Source organism: Magnolia sinica, chromosome 19 (assembly GCF_029962835.1).
Source record: "Magnolia sinica isolate HGM2019 chromosome 19, MsV1, whole genome shotgun sequence".
Taxonomy (NCBI): domain Eukaryota; kingdom Viridiplantae; phylum Streptophyta; class Magnoliopsida; order Magnoliales; family Magnoliaceae; genus Magnolia; species Magnolia sinica.
The window spans coordinates 33,696,717-33,716,471 of record NC_080591.1 but is presented as its reverse complement, the minus strand read 5'-3'; the positions used below and the strand labels follow the sequence as shown (position 1 = coordinate 33,716,471).

The 19,755-nt window shown below is 39.5% G+C and overlaps 2 long non-coding RNA genes across 2 annotated transcripts; both read left to right on the top strand.

Annotated features, from left to right (window-relative positions):
* Positions 1-281: 281 nt before the first annotated feature.
* Positions 282-2,231, top strand: LOC131234866 (uncharacterized). The gene is made up of 3 exons (XR_009165813.1): positions 282-517; positions 824-889; positions 1,906-2,231. It is a non-coding gene; the product is annotated as an uncharacterized LOC131234866 (long non-coding RNA).
* A 1,079-nt stretch (positions 2,232-3,310) lies between these two features.
* LOC131235129 (uncharacterized) lies at positions 3,311-4,607 on the top strand. Its single transcript, XR_009165956.1, has 3 exons — positions 3,311-3,441; positions 3,537-3,591; positions 4,502-4,607. It is a non-coding gene; the product is annotated as an uncharacterized LOC131235129 (long non-coding RNA).
* Positions 4,608-19,755: the final 15,148 nt, after the last annotated feature.

Here is a 19,755-nt window from a genome sequence, read left to right as displayed (position 1 = left end):
ATTTAATATTAACAATCCCAATAAATAAGAGTGGTAACAATTATATTAATACAATGAGACATGTTTAGTTTATAAGGAAAGCATTGACTCATCGAGTCGACTCAGTCGATTTGGACTCAGTTGGAAAGGTTACCTGACACTACAACAAAAAGGGGATTAGTCGGCACTTATGGAGTCGTATTGTACCGGTGCTGAGCAAAACAAGGCGCTGCTAAATGAAGTCTATAAATACAAAAAAAAAAAACCCTATTCATTCCACGCCCCCGACTCTCTCACTCTCTCTCTCTCTCTGCAGCTCCACGATGCCTCTCTCTGCAACTCCACGACGCCGAACGGACTCTCTGCTGCAACTCCAGTAGCTACCCACCGCGACTCTCTCTCTCTCTCTCTCTCTCTCTCTCTCTCTCTCTCTCTCTCTCCCCCCCCCCCCCCTTGTGCCAAGCAAGAGCTCTCTCTCAATAGGGCGGCGAAGAAACCTCCATACGTGGCACAATCACTCTCGATTTCCCTCTCTTAGGTCTCTCTCTATCTCTCTCTCTGTGTCAATGTCACCCTCAATCTCTCTCTTAAGATCAAGTATCTTCAATGTTGAAACCCTAATTAGGATTTTACAATGGTGAATTCCTAATTAGGGATTTACAATGTTGAAACCCTAATTAGGGATTTACTATGTTGAAACCAAACATTTGAATCTTCATGCTATCATCCTGCGGGTATGAAACATTTGAATCTCCATGTTTGTTTTCATCTCTTTTTCTTGTTTCTTTCTTTTTCTTTCTTGTCCCGCTTCTGCATTTCCACTCGCATCTGTCTGTTGTTGCAGAAATCTCAATCCGATTCCACATTGCAAGTGGTCAAAGAGCTCAGAGAATGCCTGCCAGTCAGTGATGTAAGTTTCATCGATCCTCTTCCTTTATGCTTTTATAGGCCAAGAATGCTGGAATTGCGCTTGGAACAGTTCGATTTTGGTCTAGAATGTTGTGTGTGGGGGGGCTACTTACTCCTTTATATTTGTTCAAACCCAACTAATCCTCATGGTAATTAAAAAATTCTATATTAAAAAAAAAATCTGCTTGCCGTTGTTGGTGTTTAGAAGCTACTGATTGAAGGAGCTGAATATAGGCTTGCTTCTCTTTCTCCATGACACAGTTTGTGTTTAGATCTGGAGCAAATGGGCCGTTTGGGTTTGCAACCGATGGTTCAATCGAAAGGATGGATTATTGGAGCATTCATGTACAAGCTCCATATGGTGAACTTGGTCATGTGCTTGTGTCACACATGTGTGGCTAATCAGAATCATTATATGGCCCCACTGTGTACAAGCTCTGCCCAAAAACTAGGCCTGTCCTGCTCTCTGATGGTCGCAGAAACAAACAGATCACTAAATGGATTTCCCTTTTAGCCATCCTTTGGTTCATGCAATGCGACCCACAAAAAGGGTTGGACCAGCCTGATTTTTGGGACATTGTCATCAACAAGATGGGGACAACCTGCTGGATAGATCATACATATCCCACATGGTTAGACTATTTTCCATTGATTCATTTTTCTTTTACTGACAAGAAAACAGATATTACAGTGTAAGCAGGGGAAGTGTGAGTAGAAATGGTTTTTTAAACTGTGGGGCGTCCACATTGCTGCTCACTCGATGAATGGTCCAGCCACCTTACGGTCTGGTCCATGTAGGCAGTTCCCATATGGTGGATGTGATGTATGAGTTGGTTCCACCGCATTCAACTGTAACATCATCTCAGCCTTATCCCAGTTTATTGGGTCGGCCGTGCTCTACCACAATACTATGGTATAATGCTTCCTGGCAATGTATGGAGCATGGTTGCAGAAAGCCTTTGGGGCTGAGCAATTGTTTGCTGAAAGTAATTTCAAAAGGTGGGTTCTATGGTGAAGGTTGTGGCTGATGAAGAGGTGAAGTTGGGCTCTTTGATTGCAAAAGCCATTGATTGCAATTTGAGATCCGTTTTACTTGAGAATGGCTGGAGATGTGTTGCCAATGGCTGCATTGTGAATTCAAGCTTTGCTAGCAGCGAAGAGAAGAAAGATCTATACGCCTTTCACGTGGTAACTTCTGTTCAGTATTGAAGATGAATAATTCATGCATTGAACTCTTTTCAGTATGATGAAGTGCTATTGGTGTTTTATTTGCTATAATCAATGAGGATTAGATGATCCTTGACTGCAGGATTTGCAGTTTTGCACTAGATACTATTTTTACTCTTTTTTTTATTTTTATTTTTCCTTTTAATCAATGGGGTCTACCATTGATTGTTATCATGTTGTATTGTTTCATAAAATTATTCTTTCCAAACAATAACATGGAAACACAACATTTTAAGAAAAATAGATAAAATAGGTAGTGTCGTCCAAACAACATTTGTAGATAGAATTAAATTTCTAGGACCATGTTTTCGAATTTTGATTTCAATAGAATTCTGCTCAGATTTTTCTTTCTTTTCAAGAGTGGCTACCAAACAACGCCTTAGCTTTTTTTGGTACCTATGTTATTTCTCAAGGATATTGATTATTTATCCAGATATTAATTTATGTAAATCAAACTTCCAAATGTGCATTGGATTTCTCTGAACAAAAATCATGTCAGCCATCATATACAAAGAACACGAGTGCCCTAACATGAAACTTGAACTGCTTGAGACTACCCATTCTTCCCATTTAGCTTATAATTGTAGCCACCTAACTTGCATGTAAAATTTGTTAATGAGTTAGTCGACCATATTTTGCTTGTTCTATAAAACTGTTATGGTTAGCTAGATGTTTTTAACATGCAACAACAAAAGATATAAGGATCCTTCCCATTATCTTTGAAAAAAAAAAAGATATAAGGATCCTATCCTAATATGATGATATTAAAAGAATAGACTCAAATATTAAAGATATGGAAGAGAAGTTCATAACACTTACTCTATTGCATTGAAATTCAGTGCATTGTTCTATACGATCAAATTCATGAGGATACCTGGATTGAGTATCCATGTGCCCCTTGGCATTTGGGCTTCAAACTTTGGTCCATTTCTCTGTAAATCCTTGTTGTGCTATAGTATTTTATGGGAAAGATGTGCCCCAAATGAAATTGCTTATTCTCTTGGAGAAACCACATGGTTCCTTGGTACGCCCTTGCTCTTCTCTCACTATTCTTGTATCATGGCATTTAGCCAAATCTAAGCTGACTTCACTGCTGTTGCATTCTGAATCTGAAATGGTAAAATATGATGGCTAATAGTCATCTTGTGTCCGTACTATTTAAGTCAACAAAACAATTGAGGCAAGAACTATTTTGCATATTTATAAACAAGTTCATCCGCAAACATCGGCTTACTGTATATTGTTGAGTAACATTTCTTTGAATATTATTCCTTGCTTGCCAGGCTACAAGCAAGAAAATCGTGAAAGCCGATGTTTATGTTGCAGGTATGTTGATGGAGTTTCTTCTTTTATTTTTATTCCATTTTATCTCAGGAGTGTAGATATTTGGCACTGAATACTCCATTGCATTATTGCGGCAGCATGTGATGTCCCTGGAATTAAAAGATATCTTTGTTATCTCAGGAATTTCTTCAAGTGAATACTCTATTGAATCTGTTTGATACTGCTGAAGAATGATGCATGTGATAGGGATCCAGGGATGATTTAGAAAATCATCTGATACAACTCGTTATCTTCTTGAGTCCTTTGGTTTTAGTTCAAAATGAAATGGGCCACCATGCCAAAACAGGATCAAAACCAACTGATACAAGGTGAGTTGTATGGTTCCAGTCACCTGGCAAGAAAGAAATGCCTCCCCTTTAACATTAAACATGTGGAGAAACATTGTAAGATTGAAAGAAAATATTTTGCAATCATGGTTTTGAATTGGAAGTCAGTATGGCTAATGAGAGTGCTGACTATCTGGCGAAGTCAGTAAGTCTGTATTATGAAGAATGGCTGGACAGTTTCCAAACATTATTTTGGGTTCTGTAAAAGTCTCCTGCTTGTACTTTTGCTACTATTTTTTAAAAAAAAAGAAAAAACTTTTGCAATTTGATTCAGTTGTGCATCCAAACAAAGCTTAAATAGATATAAAATATTGGTTTTATTGAGCAGAAGTAAGGTCTAAGTCTTTGTGATATCAAAATAGAACTCTTTTGGTTTGGGTCTTGGTTATGTGAGAAAAGGGTTTTTCACTTTCACCTTTATTGTATGGGTAAGCTATGGTAGGATTTAAGCTAGCTTGTTGGTTAAAATGGTATTTGTTTTTAGTATGTAGACCATTTGCAAGTGAGGATTCTATTTCAGGAGGATTGACTATATTTATTTTTGTAGTATGACTATATATGCTGCATTTTGATGTTTCTAAGTAGCATGTGTGCTTCTACAGATTGGTCATGCTGATTATGGTTCAGCTCTGGGAGAGTCTCCTAAGTTTGCATCTGATTATGGTCAGTATTAAACTTTTAGCCATCTATCTAATTCTTTGTACAAATATTACCAGGCATCATTGGCTCGACAGCAGCAGATGTTGAAAGCTCAATCATTGCAAACTAGTTCTGATATGAGGCATGCCATGGCGGCTTCTGCTCTAGATGGAAGTAATAGGTATTGTTCTATTGATGGCATGCTTACTGTTTGACATTAATCACTTGAAATCCTTGTTTATCATGTATTGATTGATGCAGTGATGTTGAATATGTTTCCTTTTCCTTCCATCTGTTTTTATTTTCATAAATGAGAAGTGTCAACCTAACTTCAATACATGCTCGGTAAATTAAATCTTTGTGAGGGAAAATGGTGTCAGCCCTATGCTTTTAGGGGTGTAAAACAATGTAAGAACATCATTAAATTGGCTCCAGTTGAAAGTCTAATAAATTTATTTTTCGACCAGCCTAACATCATGTAATTCTAATACTATTTGAATGACTTAGAACCATTTGGTTCTTTGGTGGAAAGCTTTTAGCCCTTTAGTGAAATTGGTGGGAGCTGCTTTGATGGTTTTGTTCATCTTTTCTGGTACAAAAGTGGAAGCAGATGGATCAAATCACAAGTATAAGCCCTTTGTATGCAAACAAAGTGGGTCTTTTTCACAATCCAAGGTAATCTTTCTTCTTTTTTTTTTTTTTTTTTCTTTTTGGGTCTTTTGAAAATTATGTAGATCTGTATTTATCTTGTTCTCTTTTCCCAAGACAATTTTTAATGAATTTATTTTTTTTTCTTTTATAGACCCCATACTATAAGTAGAGTAACATTGTAACCATGGTTATGCCATTGATGGGAAGCCATGTAACATCCTTCCATAGTCCACGGTTCCACTTTGTTATTGGAGTTGTGGTCTGCTGTAATTTTCAAGGCAATTTGTGGGACCAAAATTAGAAAGATGAATGTTAACATTTACTAAATTGTCATGAGTACTAACAAGGAGAAAAAGTTAGCTGAACTCCATAGGTTTTGTTGGCATCTCATAGTTTTGTTGATGGGGCTGGCTTAGTTGGAAATGGGCAAAAATGATTTGGATTAAGCATGGGTCTCACTTGTCAGAATTAATAACCAGTGAACATTGTAGAAAGCCTCATATCACATCTCCTACAAATCATCTTGTAGTAATATGAATAGGATTTGATTTTTTTTTTCTTCTGTTGATAATATTCATTAATCAGCAGTAAAGATGAAATCAGTGAGATTCTAAAATTAAAAAAAAAAAAAATCAAAAAGAAGAAAAGTTCACCTTGAAAATATGGAATTCCAAGCCGGTCATTATTTGATATATGCTTTTTATTGAGCGAATACCAAGCGTAGTATGTCATCAGGTTTAGAGATGAACCTTGATGAGCTGCGGAAAGAGCTCTCTTCAAGTCATGAAAGAATATTGCCACATACCATTCTTTCCACCCAATAGATCAGCACGTAAAGCGCTGAAAAACCAACTTTCATGGAGCAGCTAAGGACTAGCCTAGTTCTGGCTATCATAGGAGCAATTTTCAAAGGGCTAATGGTGGGTGATCCACTCTTCTCGTTGCATACAAGTGGGGCAATCCAGAGTTCAAATCACTTCAGCCTTTTGATGCCACTCGTGCTAGGAGTAGACCATATAGAGGATTTGTTTTTATTTATTTATTTACATTCAAGACCATTTATTGTAATATTTTTTTTTATTGTGTGGTAATATAAATTTTGTTTAATATTCAGTTTTATTTGTATTGCATCATTTTTATGTTTCAAATATTTAAAAAATATAGGTTTTGATTGAATTATATATAATAATAAAAAATTACTGGCATGTTAGGGCCTCACAAATCCATACAAAGGCTTCTACTGGCGCTTGTGTAGAAATCTTACAGCGCCTTTTCGCAAGAAAAGTGTCCACAAACTACTTTTACCGGCGCTCTAAGTGATTTTTACCGGCACTTTTTTCGCGTCGGAATAACATACAATTAGCGGTGCTCATAAAAGCGCTGCTAGAAGTTACCTAGCGCCGCCAATACTTTTAGCGACATACCCATTTAACGGCACTTGTGAGCGCCGCTAAAAGTCCCATTTCTTGTAGTGTGATGACGGTTCCTAGCATTATGCTCGGGATTGGGAGCCCCAATGTAGTTGATCCGCTGACCGAGCATAGTCCCTGAATGGCATGGGATTCGGTCAACCCTGACTCAGTGACTCGATCACCGTCATTTCTCCTTCTTGCTTCTCCCTCTTTCTCTCCTTTCCAAAGTCCTGCAAGCCATGGGCCATACAAGGCCCAAATGAAACTTCCCAGACGCACCAACCCTCTACCATGACTCAGCGAGTCAACTGGGCCGGGCTAGGAGAGCTGCACTCAACAAATATCCGTACCCTTCTCATACACTCCCTCTCTTTCTCTCTAACTCCCTCTCATTTTCTTCCTTTTTCTTTTCTCTTTTCTCTGATGTCAGTTGCAACCAGCTCGGGACTCATCCTGACTGAGTCCGAGCGAGTCAGCGGCTCGGTTCGGGTCGGTTCGAGTAGGTGCAACAACGCACCATCTTTTCTTCCAATTCTTCTCCCTCTGTTTCTCTTCTATTTCTTTCTCCCTTTCCTTTGCCTGTTGAACGTCCAGCGAAAATAACTAGACATCCAGCAGGGTCTGCCTTGAACTCGGACGAGTGCAGCAACCTGCCTGCACTACCATTGCCGCCTCTCCTTCTTCTTATCTCTTTCTTCTTTTCTCTTTCTATTCTGTTTCTTTTTCCATTTCTTTTCTTTTCACCTACTGAAGGTCCAGTTGAAATAGCCGGACATCCAGCAAGATCCGACCCGAACTGCGTCGACCCGGTGTGGTAAAACACCGAGGAAGAAGATGCAAGTGTTAATGGCAGATTGCAAACGGGGGTTTATTCTTTCGAATTGATCGTTGTAGGTGGTATGTATGAGCTCAGAGGAGCTTAGAGAATGGTTAGAGTGAAGCTCCAGGGAGGTTTTCATGGTGGGTTCGAGCAAGGGAGGAAACAGCCGATTTCATGGTTGTGGCTACGAAAATGGAGGCTGAGCTCCTGTTTTCTCGATTCTAACGCCTTTATAACAAGCCTTAGATCTCACTATGGCCATCAGATTTGAATAAAGGGCTGGGATGTAATCCTGCTACCGGTTTTCTGAAAAACTGTTAGCGGATGGGAGGTTTTTAGCTTCAGCTTTCCATAAGAAACCCTAGCTCACGTGAAATCAACGGACAGCTGGGATCCGTCTGAGAATGGAGGGTTAAGATGGCGCAAGAGCAGCTCGCACGGATCACCCTGCTGGCGTGCAGACAAGTTTCCTCTTTTGAAGATAAGGTGTTTGTAGGACCGGGTTACACTGAGAATTGTATGCATATAAACGAGTTACAGGGTGCGGGTTTAGGTGGGATTTGGTCAGAGGAACCGTCCAGATTAGATGGACGGTTTGGATTGCCTAGATGGTCGGTGTATGTGGGCCACCAATCGACAAAACGGACGTCAGTCCGCTTGCTGACAAAACGCAGAGAGAGAGGAATCTCTCCATTTCCAGGAGTCACGGATCATGGGAGCTCTGACCGCTCCAGGTGGTATGGTGCACAGCAGGTGTGCACCGGCTGTGCACATGCAATGTCTGTGTGGGGTCCACCGTGATGTTCATGGGAAATCCACACCATACATTAGGTTCTAGGGGTCCACTTAGGGCCTTAGACCAAAGATGGGGCAGACCCAAGGTCCAGGTGGGCCATACACTCAAATTTCATGCCCTAATGGTGGATTCCCGATGATCTGCTGGTCGGATCAGTCCACAATTGAACTTTGACAGTTAAAAGGGTTCAAGGGTCCATTTAAGGCCTTCATCATGCATTATTAACTAATACTAACATTAATATGGATTTACTTGTAATTAAAATAATTAAAAACTCATACATATATATAAATATAACTCCTAATATTGACATGCTACTATATACATGCTGTTAGTCACTTATTTATTAATATAAAATTCCTAATATACAATATCATATTACACATGTATGGATTGAAAATTGTACAATACCTCTTTTAAATCTCATTGTTAAATAATATACCATCTTATTAAAATATCTCATAGTTTTTATATAAAATATTTAATACTACGTTGATATTTAAAATTCAATTATACTCCGTAAAATTATTATCCATCATGCTTAGTTAATATAATATTATTTTCATAATACTTTATGTACATTAAATATATCGGTGCAGACTATTTTTCAACGGTCAGATTTAAACGAGGATGAACGTAAGTGCTTACTTAAATCTGGCTTGTGTTTATGCTAAGTTTAGTTACACGGTAACACCCGAGTACTGGAAAGTACGGGGTGTTACAAAGTGTCTTAACAATTTCATCGATGACCTTTGGAGATGGTAAGAATCTTCTTTCTTCTATAGTTACTTGGAGAGGGCTTCGATTTGGACAGGACAGAGCCACTGGCAAGCTGGCCAAAGCTTCTGCTCTTGCATTTTTAAACCACGGTATGTGCTTGATTTCAGCACGACAGAACTGCTCTAGCAACTGCTATACTTTTCGGTAGTATGGCAAAAGCTCTTGCTTTCTTATCTCAAATTCAGTCATCAATTGGTTTACGATTAATTTAGAATCCCTGAAGATATGCAGTGTTTTTATCTTCATTTCTTGAGCCATTTCCATTCCGATGATGAGGGCTCTATATTCGACCTCATTGTTTGTGCATGTAGTTCCCAATGTGAAGGAGTAAGGTAACAAGTCACCTTAGGGAGTAATGAATATCAATCCTGCCCCCGCTCGTGATGCTCGAGAAGTATCGTCAAAATAAGTTTTCCATGGGCTTTGTGACTCAGCCAACATAACTTGTTCATCTGGAAAATCATCACTGATAGTCTCACACTCTGCTACGGGGTGTGCTGCAAGGAAGTCCGTCACTGCTTGCCCTTTCACCGCTTTTCCCGGCTCATACGTAATAGTATATTCCGAAAGTAACAGCATCCATTTGGCCAATCTCCCAGACAACATCAGTCTTGTCATCAAAAACTTTATCGGATCTGCTCTTAAGATCAAAGTTATGTCATGGGAGAGATAATAATGTCTCCATTTTTGTACCACAAATATCAGCGCCAGACATTCTTTCTCGATTAGAGAGTAGTTGCATTCCGCACCCATCAGAGTTCTGCTCAAATAATAAGGAGCGGTCTCTTTTCCAGATTCATTCACCAGTGCTAACAAAGCTCCTAAAGAATTCTCGGTTGCAGATATATACAAAATAAGCGGCTTTCCTTTTATTGGTGCTGTCAATACCGGTAGTTGTTTCAGCAATTCCTTTATTGAATCAAATGCATTCTGACAGGCTTAGTCCCATATAAACTCTGTACCTTTCTTCATCAAATGGAAAAATGGCTAACATCTCCCTGCTAAATTTGAAATGAAACGGCGAATGTACGCCAACTTTCCTTACAAACTTTTCAATTCTTTTAATGTCTTTGGTGGCGGCATATTTTGAATGGCTCTAACTTTCCCTAGATCGATCTCAATGCCCCTATGTCGGACAATAAAATCGAGAAATTTACCTGAAGATACCCCAAAAGCACATTTAGTTGTATTCATCTTCAGCTGTTTCTTTCTAAGTCGATGGAAAACTGATGCCAAATGTTCGCGATGCTCCTGATGATCTCCGAACCTGACTACCAAGTCATCGACATAACACTTAACATGTTTGTGCATCATGTCTTGGAAGATATTCTGCATTGCCCTCTGATATGTCGCCCCGACATTTTTGAGACCAAATGGCATAACTTTATAACAATAAATCCTCAGTGAAGTTCTAAATGTTGTTGCTTCTTCATCTTTAGGTGCTATCCTAATTTGATTATAACCTGCATAACCGTCCATGAAGGACATGATAGCATACTGAGTCGTATTATCAATCAGCAATTCGGTTATCGAGAGAGAAAAATCATCTTTCGGACAGGCTTCATTCAGATCTCTGAAGTCAATGCATACCCTGACTTACCCATTTTTCTTTTTCACTGGGACAACGTTCGATATGCATTTGGGATACTTGACCTCCTTAATAAATCTGACTTTTATTATCTTGTTCACTTCTTCTTCTATCAGGGGAACCAAGCCCGGATGAAATCGCCTTTGTGCTTGCTTAATCAACCTTTTCTCTTTAGAAATATTTAATCGATACATCACTACAGAAGGCTCCAAACCTAGCATCTCTGCATATGTCCAAGCGAAGACGTCTTTATTTTCTTTGAGAAGTTGAACATATTTCTCAGACTCCTATTCAGAAAACCGGCGCTGACGAATATGTTCCTTGGCTCTTCCTCCGTACCCAGGTTTATCTCTCGCAAACTGTCTATCGTTGGCTACCCCCCGTCTTCCATCTGCTTTGGAGCCAGTTTAGGATGCTCGACTATTTTAGGATCTTCTTCCGATAACTGCTCGATTGTATCCATATTCACCAATGACTCTGGCCCCAATCCTTGAAATTTTCCTCACTTTTCCTGACCGATCCCAATAGGAATTTGAATTCCTCTTCGATGATTCAGGCCGGTGGGTTCTTCATAATCAAAACCCATATTTCTCATGATTTTTTTACTTGCCGGACTATATTTTTTAAGATCTTATGGTGTCAACATACCATGGTACATATTATTCTTAGCCTCTTCCCCTGTCTTTGCTTCCATTGGGGTGTAAAATTCTATTGGTTCTGGGTATTTTGCACCAGCCCTGACCTGAAATCTTCCCGAAATGGCTGAAAATGGCTTATTTATTTCAACATATGGTAACGGCACTGTATAATTGGACTGTAAAATTTTCAACTGTTCAGGTGACAACAAGTTTAGTGGCAGTTGTCTTGGTTGCCTCAAATGTTTCAGCACAAAATAGAATTTCTTCTTTATTTTTACAGTTTTGGATGAGTTTGCCTGTTCTATGTCTTCTTTCAGCACCTTCACTTGAATGTCCTTTAGGACTTTGCTTTCACCATTCTTTCTTTCTTCTTTAGCGAACCCCTTGTAATAACTAGCATCTGCAAAGAAGACCTCAGCTTCTATATAGGGCTTTACATCAGCCATTACTTTATACTATACCCCACCTTTACAGTATTTGAAGTATTGATGCAGTGTGGAGGGTACAATGTTGTACTGATGTATCCATGGCCTTCCTAAGAGAAGAATGTATGTCGTCACTGCATTTATAATGTGGCACACAACATCAGTAGTCAACTCTCCTATCTCCAACGTTACTGTAATTTTACCAAGTGCACGTTGCCTATCTTGATTGAAGCCCTGTATCATCATTCCACTAGGGCGTAGATCAGAATGATGATAACCCATTTTACTCAACATTGAGAGTGGTAAGAAGTTCACTAGGGACCCATTATCTATCATAATCCATTTAACCTTCTTTCCACGGATATGGCTTTCTATCATTAGCGACCTGTTATGCCCTGCATCGCAGATCAGATCATCATCAGAGAAGGAAATGACTAGTAGGCAGTTCTCTTGCTCATTGTACTCTTCGTGTTCCATCTCTGCCAGTAAGGTTTCTTTGACATCTTGATTGGACAATGCTTGAACCAAGCTCTCCTGAAATTTCTCTAACAACTTTAGCGCATCATAGACACTTAATCGGGCTGGTATGGCCTTCAAATGACTTACTACATCATAAGTCACTTTTGATGTCTCATTATTCTTTTCTTTCTCATCATCATCGCTCTGCCTTTTAACGACTTATTTTCTTATAATCCCTTTTTTCTGCTTCTTAGGGCTTGTTATTTTCTTTCCCAATCGTAACGTAATCAGCGCTACCTTCTTTGTCGTCTTACAGTCCTCTTTCTCTTTCATTTCTCGGGCCTTTTCCTAGATCATGAGCATATTTACTCTCGCCATTGTACCCCTCTCTTTTTATTTTCCAATCACTATTTCACCCTTGTCTATCATTCGTTGTATTATACATTTCAATGTATAACAATTCTCCGTCGGATGTCCCATCAGGCGATAATAATGGTAAAAATCTCTCTCTAGTTCTTGTCACATCTTCAGGGCATTTGGGTTCTGGTAATTCTATCGTACTAGCTTTCAGCAATTGGTTCATCATAGGAACAACATCTTCTCTATCGAATGCAAACCCTTCATGAGAATTGAGCATTTTAGGCCTTTTTCCATTGTATCTATTTCTTGATTGATTTAATTCTTCTTTCCGTTCCGGCCTTTTATCTCTAGAGTCTCTTACTTCTTTGCTTCTCTTTTCACGATCAATGGTATTTACGGCCATCCCTGGGTGCCTTCCTGGCCGTCTCATAGTGAAACGCTGGCATCTTCCGAGTCATCAGCTCTAAAGCATGAGCCTTAGTGGCTAGATTACGGAAAGTTCTGATATCTGCACCGGTGAGTCTAAACGCGATTCCCATTCCCATGGAGTTCAGACACATCTTGACCTGTTCCTTTTTTTTCCAGCAGTTGCCTACATGACGCTCCCAATGTCTTACATCTGTCTATAAACTTTTCTACCGGTTCTCCCTCTCTCTGCTGCAAGGAAGTCAATTTTGTAATACTAACATTACGCTCTGAAGAGAAGAAGTTTGACATGAAGGCATCCTGCATTTATTTCCAAGTACGTATCGACTCTGGGACTAGGCTGGAATACCATCAGAATGCTTTGTTTGTCAGGGATGATCCGAATAATCGTAAGCAATATTGTGGTATTGTAGAAAAATTCTCCATGCTAGTAATAAAATGTATTAAGTGTTCCTTCGGTGATCCTTCTCCATTAAACTTCTAGAAATCTAGATGTTTGAAGTTGGCTGGAAATGGGATGTCTTCTACCTCTCTTAGATACAGCGTTCGATATCTAAAACGGTCAGTATTCTCATGTTCTCTTTATACTCTGACAGCTTCTTCAATGACTTGTCTCACCTCGTCTTGTGTCATCCTGCCCTCTGTGGTTGAAAGCCTTCGGGTTGGTTTTCTTGTCCATTCATTGTGCCCATCATCGGGGGAGCCGCTATCTGGGCTACATTGTGTGCAAGAGTCGCTAAGACTTCTCTGAGATTTCTGCATTCTTCCATTAGTGCCCTTTGTGCTTCTGTCATTTCATTCATACGATCCTCCGTAGTTGGCATACTCTCCTGATTTGTTCCGGCCATATGTACTGCAGCTTCTCCACTCTTTGACAAAGTTGTAGTTAGAGTGGGGCGGGAATATGTCAACATAATAGGACTTATGAAGAGAGGAGAGGATGGAGTTTTATTCGACTTCTCTACACTCCCATTGCCATTGATCAATTGGGGCGATATAGACATTGGTGAACTTACTAGTAATGTCTTGCCTTTCTGCTCTTTCATCCATCTGACTCTTGGGGTGACCAAAGTCGGGAAGTCGCGTGACGTTAACTGTGGAACAATTCACCCGGGATATATCGCAGGAGAGGCGAGTTCAGGATTCCTCCTAGTTGCATTACACGTTATCGACCCTTTAACTCTTGGCGAAGGCAGATTCATTCTGAGGCTTCTTGTATTCCGTGCTCTCACCCTGCGAGCATCACAACAGTCCAGCCCTTGTCTCCTTCCAGCGATTGGGGTGAAGCAGATATAACCCCAGTTATTGCTTGGGTTAAGTTGCTTTTGCTTATAGGTAGTCGAGCCATGTGTTCTGGGGGTTGGTTCGGTGCATATTCTCTCATGAATCCGGTCGCAGTGAAACGGAAGCTCACTTTCTTTGAAGAAATTGCCATTGGTTGTAATTTGTAGTTGGATTCCTTTAGTTATAAAATATAATTATAGTTAGTATTTGAAGAATCGAATAATCTATCTTAGAGATGAAGGGGAGGATGTTCCCACTGAGAGTCATCATTTTGGCGTCGAAAGACGCCAAACTACAATGAAAGTTCTATAATATTCTCAATGTTAGTATCGAAATAATAATAAATATTCCCTAGTGGAGTCACCATTTTGTTTCGAACAAGAAACAAATGGATTCGATTTGGGAGAAAATTATATTATTCGAATATAACAAAGAGAATATATACAGAACAATCATCGTATTATTAATACTGAGTTCATTTACATCTCTTTAGTATCCCTTGATTCTAAGATAGATCATTTGAAATACATAAATTGAAATTAACAAAGTTCAAATATTGAATCTCAAATTTGACGGCATTTCGACAGTCAATTCGGTCAATCTCCTCAGGAGGAATGTTGTGTTGATTAACTTCTCCCCTTTTGAGCTTGTCCTTTATGTAAAGGACAGCTTGAAGCAATGAAGGTCGAACTGGATGATTTTAACAGCATCTTGACCCCTTTTATAACTGGCCACATAGTGACCTAGTTGTGCAACTAGTGCAACCAGCTTGTTGGTTGCGCGATCCGCGCAACAAGTTATTGGTTGCGCGACCCGCGCAACCAATCTCTGACTTCTCTTCTCACCTTCAGTCTTCCTTAAGAGCTCTACTCCTCTTCCAAAGTTCTTCTCTCTCTCAAATGAGAGGGCGAATAGAATATTTATAGGCCTCCACACGTGTGAACCCTCGATCTTTATGCCATCGGGCCCACTTTGCATCAGATCTGACCATTCATCTCAATTATTATTTACTCTTGATTGTGCAACCCGTGTAAATGGTGAAGTTAGTTGCGCGATCCGCGCAATAATGAGATCAGTTGCGCGATTCGCATAATGGATGAAATCTTTTGCGCAGTCTATATAATACATTAGGTTAATTGCGTGATCTGCACATCTACTACCTGTTGCACGACCCACGTAACTGCCAAACAAAGCACTTGATCTTCTTCTTTCTCATTTCTTCATACCATGTTTAATTTCTAATCTTCAATCTTTCTTCATAATTTTTATGCTCCAACAAGTGGCACGTAGTGGCTCCTCACTAGTGTCCCTTGATCCAAATTTTGGTATCACCTGTTTAAATCACGAATCAAAAATTCCAAATGTAAGGCATGATACCTAAATGTATGAGGATCAGCTCGGTATAAGTCATCACACAATATCGGGTATGATCACTCAGTTCCGAGGTGTAGGCTTATCACATAAAACCAAAACACATAAAGGAAAGGGTTCGTCACCCAATGCCATTTACACCCGCGTCGTTCGAACGGTAATCTGGCACGGAACCATTGACCGAGTAATTTGACAGGGGTCGTTCGAACAATGATCTATCACCTCTATTAGTGCTTACTAATCACTACAGGGAGGCTCTTCACCCCAGTGTAAGCTGACAGCTTAGACACGGTGTCACATACCACCATGCTCAACTCATGAGTCTTAGTGGGATCGTATCGCACTAACAGTTATGAATAAACTCATCCATTAGAAACGGAGTATCCTAAATATAATTTGGTCATGTCATATATTGTGAACATACATGATCAGACGAGTAGTGGACTGATTTGATTGACATGGGAGAACCCCAATGTAACCAGCACTGGGTGCAAGCAATCCGTGTAGCCCAGCTACTATCGGTCGTTCGTGTTCAACCTTGTAACGCCCTGAAAATCGGGGGTCGAGCAAAGCTCAACTCCCGAGTTCCAACGCATCACTTATGCAACATAGATAATGATGATTAAAAGTTGTCTATATTAGTGTATTCAACATGAGTGGGATTATACTAAAACAACATATTATACTCCAGAGATAATTAAATTAAGCAAGCGGAAGACTGAGATAGGTATATAAAATATGAAAGTGTTTCTCAATCCCCAGAGTATGAGTATGATACCAGGCTGAATATATATATATATATATATATATATATATATATGTATGTATTGTTCCAAAATTTACAAAATATCAAAGTGTAACTGTCCAACTAATCCATGTAACCCTATAATCGCGCCGAATCAGAACAAGGTTTACGAAGACCCGCCTGATAGCTAAACATAGAGAATTTCTCCTCCTCGTCCATGACGTCCATTTCAGCTGCATAGACTCCATCATTACCTGCATCTACAACAGAGTCTGGTTAGTGTTTTAAAACACCATCCCAGGTGGGAATGAGTAACTAATTCAATGGAACTATAAAGCAAAGGTTAACATGTTATCAATTCAGTCAAGCAGTAATGATAAAGCAATACAGCAATCATATCCTAAGTACTCTTGTTATTGCAAGAATGGTATGTGATAATGATGCATGCCCTCGCCTGCACTCCCTCAGTGACATCATCTCACGATCGCGACATGCACCACTGCGGACACGTGCACTTCCTTGCCAAAGTATATGTAATGCGATGCATGATCGTGTTAGCCAATACTTAATTAAGTTTATTCATACAGCAGGTTCGGGAAGCTAAAGTGCCTCCCTTATATTATTTACCCAAATAATGATCCATATAGGGTCGTCAATCCTAGTTAATCACATACGATAGGCAAGTTATAGGGCAACGTCACTCTTGATTTAAAAAACAGTGAACAGGTAAGTTCAGGTCTCAACGGGAGGCTCGTCACCTCGGCGTAGGCCTAATTTATACACGAGGTTACTATGGGAAAGGGTCGTCACCTTAGCGTAGGCCGACAACTCGAATATAGTGTCTCATACCACTGTATTCGACTCACGAGTTTGGGTTACTCAATGGACACTACGAGGAGGCTCGTCACCCCAGTGTAGGCTTACATCTCGACAACGGTGTCTCATACCACCATGCCCGACTCATGAGTCTTAGGGGATCGTGGTACCAAGGTTAAACGGGTTTTCACTAGTAAGTGGTACCTTAAATTCAAGCAGTAGCGTCCATACATAGTGAACATACATTAGGCCAATCGGGTTACTTGACAAGTTTGACTGGTACGAGCACACGTTGAATTAATCGACATGGAGTGCCTATGCACTCCTCATGGCCTATTCGCTGTCAATAATCACTGTACGACTCAGATTCATCGAACGTATCCATTGTGGTGAAACTAGTTTGGCCACTGATCGAAACCATTACCGATTGCCTGGAGTACGCAGTAGTCCTAAACCAACTCAAACACAGCATGTGAATATAGGTGATTTTCATAACAACATTTAACAAACAATACCAACATAAATCTCATTTGAGTATTTTAACAAAACATAAAGCATATTATCATACATATGTATTTCATTCATGAATTATGTAGTAGTAAGATAGATTACATGTAGGAAACTATAACCATAGATACGGTAATTGAGAATCCTATCTCAGCGCCTTTATTAAATACATTTCAACCCGTAATTTTTAAATCAGGCATTTTATCAAACACTTAGACTACACATATCAACATACATGTAATAAATTAGTCATAACCTATATTATAGCAAATCCTTTCACAAGGGAGTTGCCACACATACAACAATCATGTATTCTCAACCAATAATCATAGCAAGCTCAAATTATAATTCCATATTCATTCAGACATTTCAACAAACACGTGGAATACATTATATTCAACATAGTTCATATATATGTGTAATACATGAAAAACATCGCATCTAAGCACATGTGACAGCAATCAAGTCAGTCATAAATCATTAACTGACATTGAAAGCCTTAAAAATCATAACTTAAATGTTTATAGTCCACACCTTTCATCGGTATACTTGTATCGAACTCAGTTTGAATCTTATGTTCCCGAATACGGAATAACGGGTACCTATACATTGAGATAGGTTAGCTATTTCATAGATTGTTCTATTTGGAATCCTAAAATGAGATTAGGGTTAGGATTCCTTACCCAAATCACAGTTGAAACGAGTTGAGTAGCATAGCAAAGAGGTGATCTAGGGTGTATAGTTATACGAGAGAACCACCGCCTCGATCTCCCTAACCTTCACTCTTCTCCTCACACTTTTCTCTTCTTTTCTCTCTTCTCTCTCCTAGGGTTTGGAGGAAATTCGTATGGAATGAGAGAGGGGTAGATTAAGGGTCTTATATAGGCCCAAAAGTGAGGTCAATGGCCCCAGGGCCATGGTATACTTAGGTTATAACCAAAAGTCGTCTGTTTCAGGCCAACGGAGCCCATCAGGAGGTCCTACCTGCATACGGTCTAGAGAAAGTTCCCTGACAATGAATCTATGCTAAGTTAGGGTTTTGGCCCGATCAAATTAGTGAATCGATCGTGAAAGACCCGTTTTAGTTCAACGGTCATCGTTATTCAATCAGGGCCACAAGTATGTCAATGGGTGCAGGGAAATTTCCCTGATCCAAGGGTATAGTTGGGTAAGGATCTGATGGTTTGAAACCTTAAATTTTGCCCATAAGCGAATTGTCCAATTCACTTAAGTTCTGGATCATTTTCTAAAGATATTCGTGTTTCTCACACACTTCACTCCAGGCTCAAGTTGTACATTTTTGGATATTATTTGGATTCAATTCCCTAAATGCTTGTCAAGCCCAGTATGGTGGTCATAACCTTATAATTTGACTTTCGACGCGCAGTCCAGGCCTGATACGGAGTTTCGATGTGCTCCCGAGAGCAACTGGGTTTTGAGATTACTCTCAAGTTTGCAAGGGACGTTGAGTTAATGGTATTAATGATTTTGGATCTTGCCATTTGTGTAAATAGTGGTTCGAGTTGAATCCACCAATTATTTAGTTTTTACTTAACTAAATTCTGCCGTAATTACGAGAGAATAAGGTCCTAAGGTAGTTTTATGCCCCTTTTTGGAACTTTTAGTTAGTGTATTATTTTAATTATTTTTCTAATAGTTCATAATTAAGTGTACTTTATCTTTACAAAATTTCACTAGATTTCTTAATGTAAAAAAATTCTAAAAATTCTAGAAGTAGCAACTATTCGAACTAATAATTTTTGGATATTTGTCACATCAACCTATATTCAACTATATTAAAATTTTTATTTTATTTCTATCTTATTTTTATATGAAACTAAACTTATCAAGCTTCAATATGACTTTTGAATCACCTAAATCAGAGTTATATTGAGGAAGATATAACTTTTTGAAGTCAGTCGAAGAATGCAGAAAATTGCAGCAAGTGTCCACCGAATTTCGATGCACCAGCGGCGCGGCGCCGACCGGGCGGTGGCACCGCCCGCTTGCTGTGATGTCTGGTGGTAATTCTGCCACTCCATTTTTGAATTAAGTGTATATTACAAACTGGAATGAATTATTTGACGTGCAATATATGATTTTGGGGTAGCAGAATGTCACGCCCCAAACTCAGTAACCGAACTCACAAGGAACCCGATGGCCGGTTCTGGCCGCAACAGCCTCCGTAGTACCCCATTCTCGGCTCCTGAGGTAGGTTCCGATCATGGGATCCTACAAGGAGGATTTTCATAA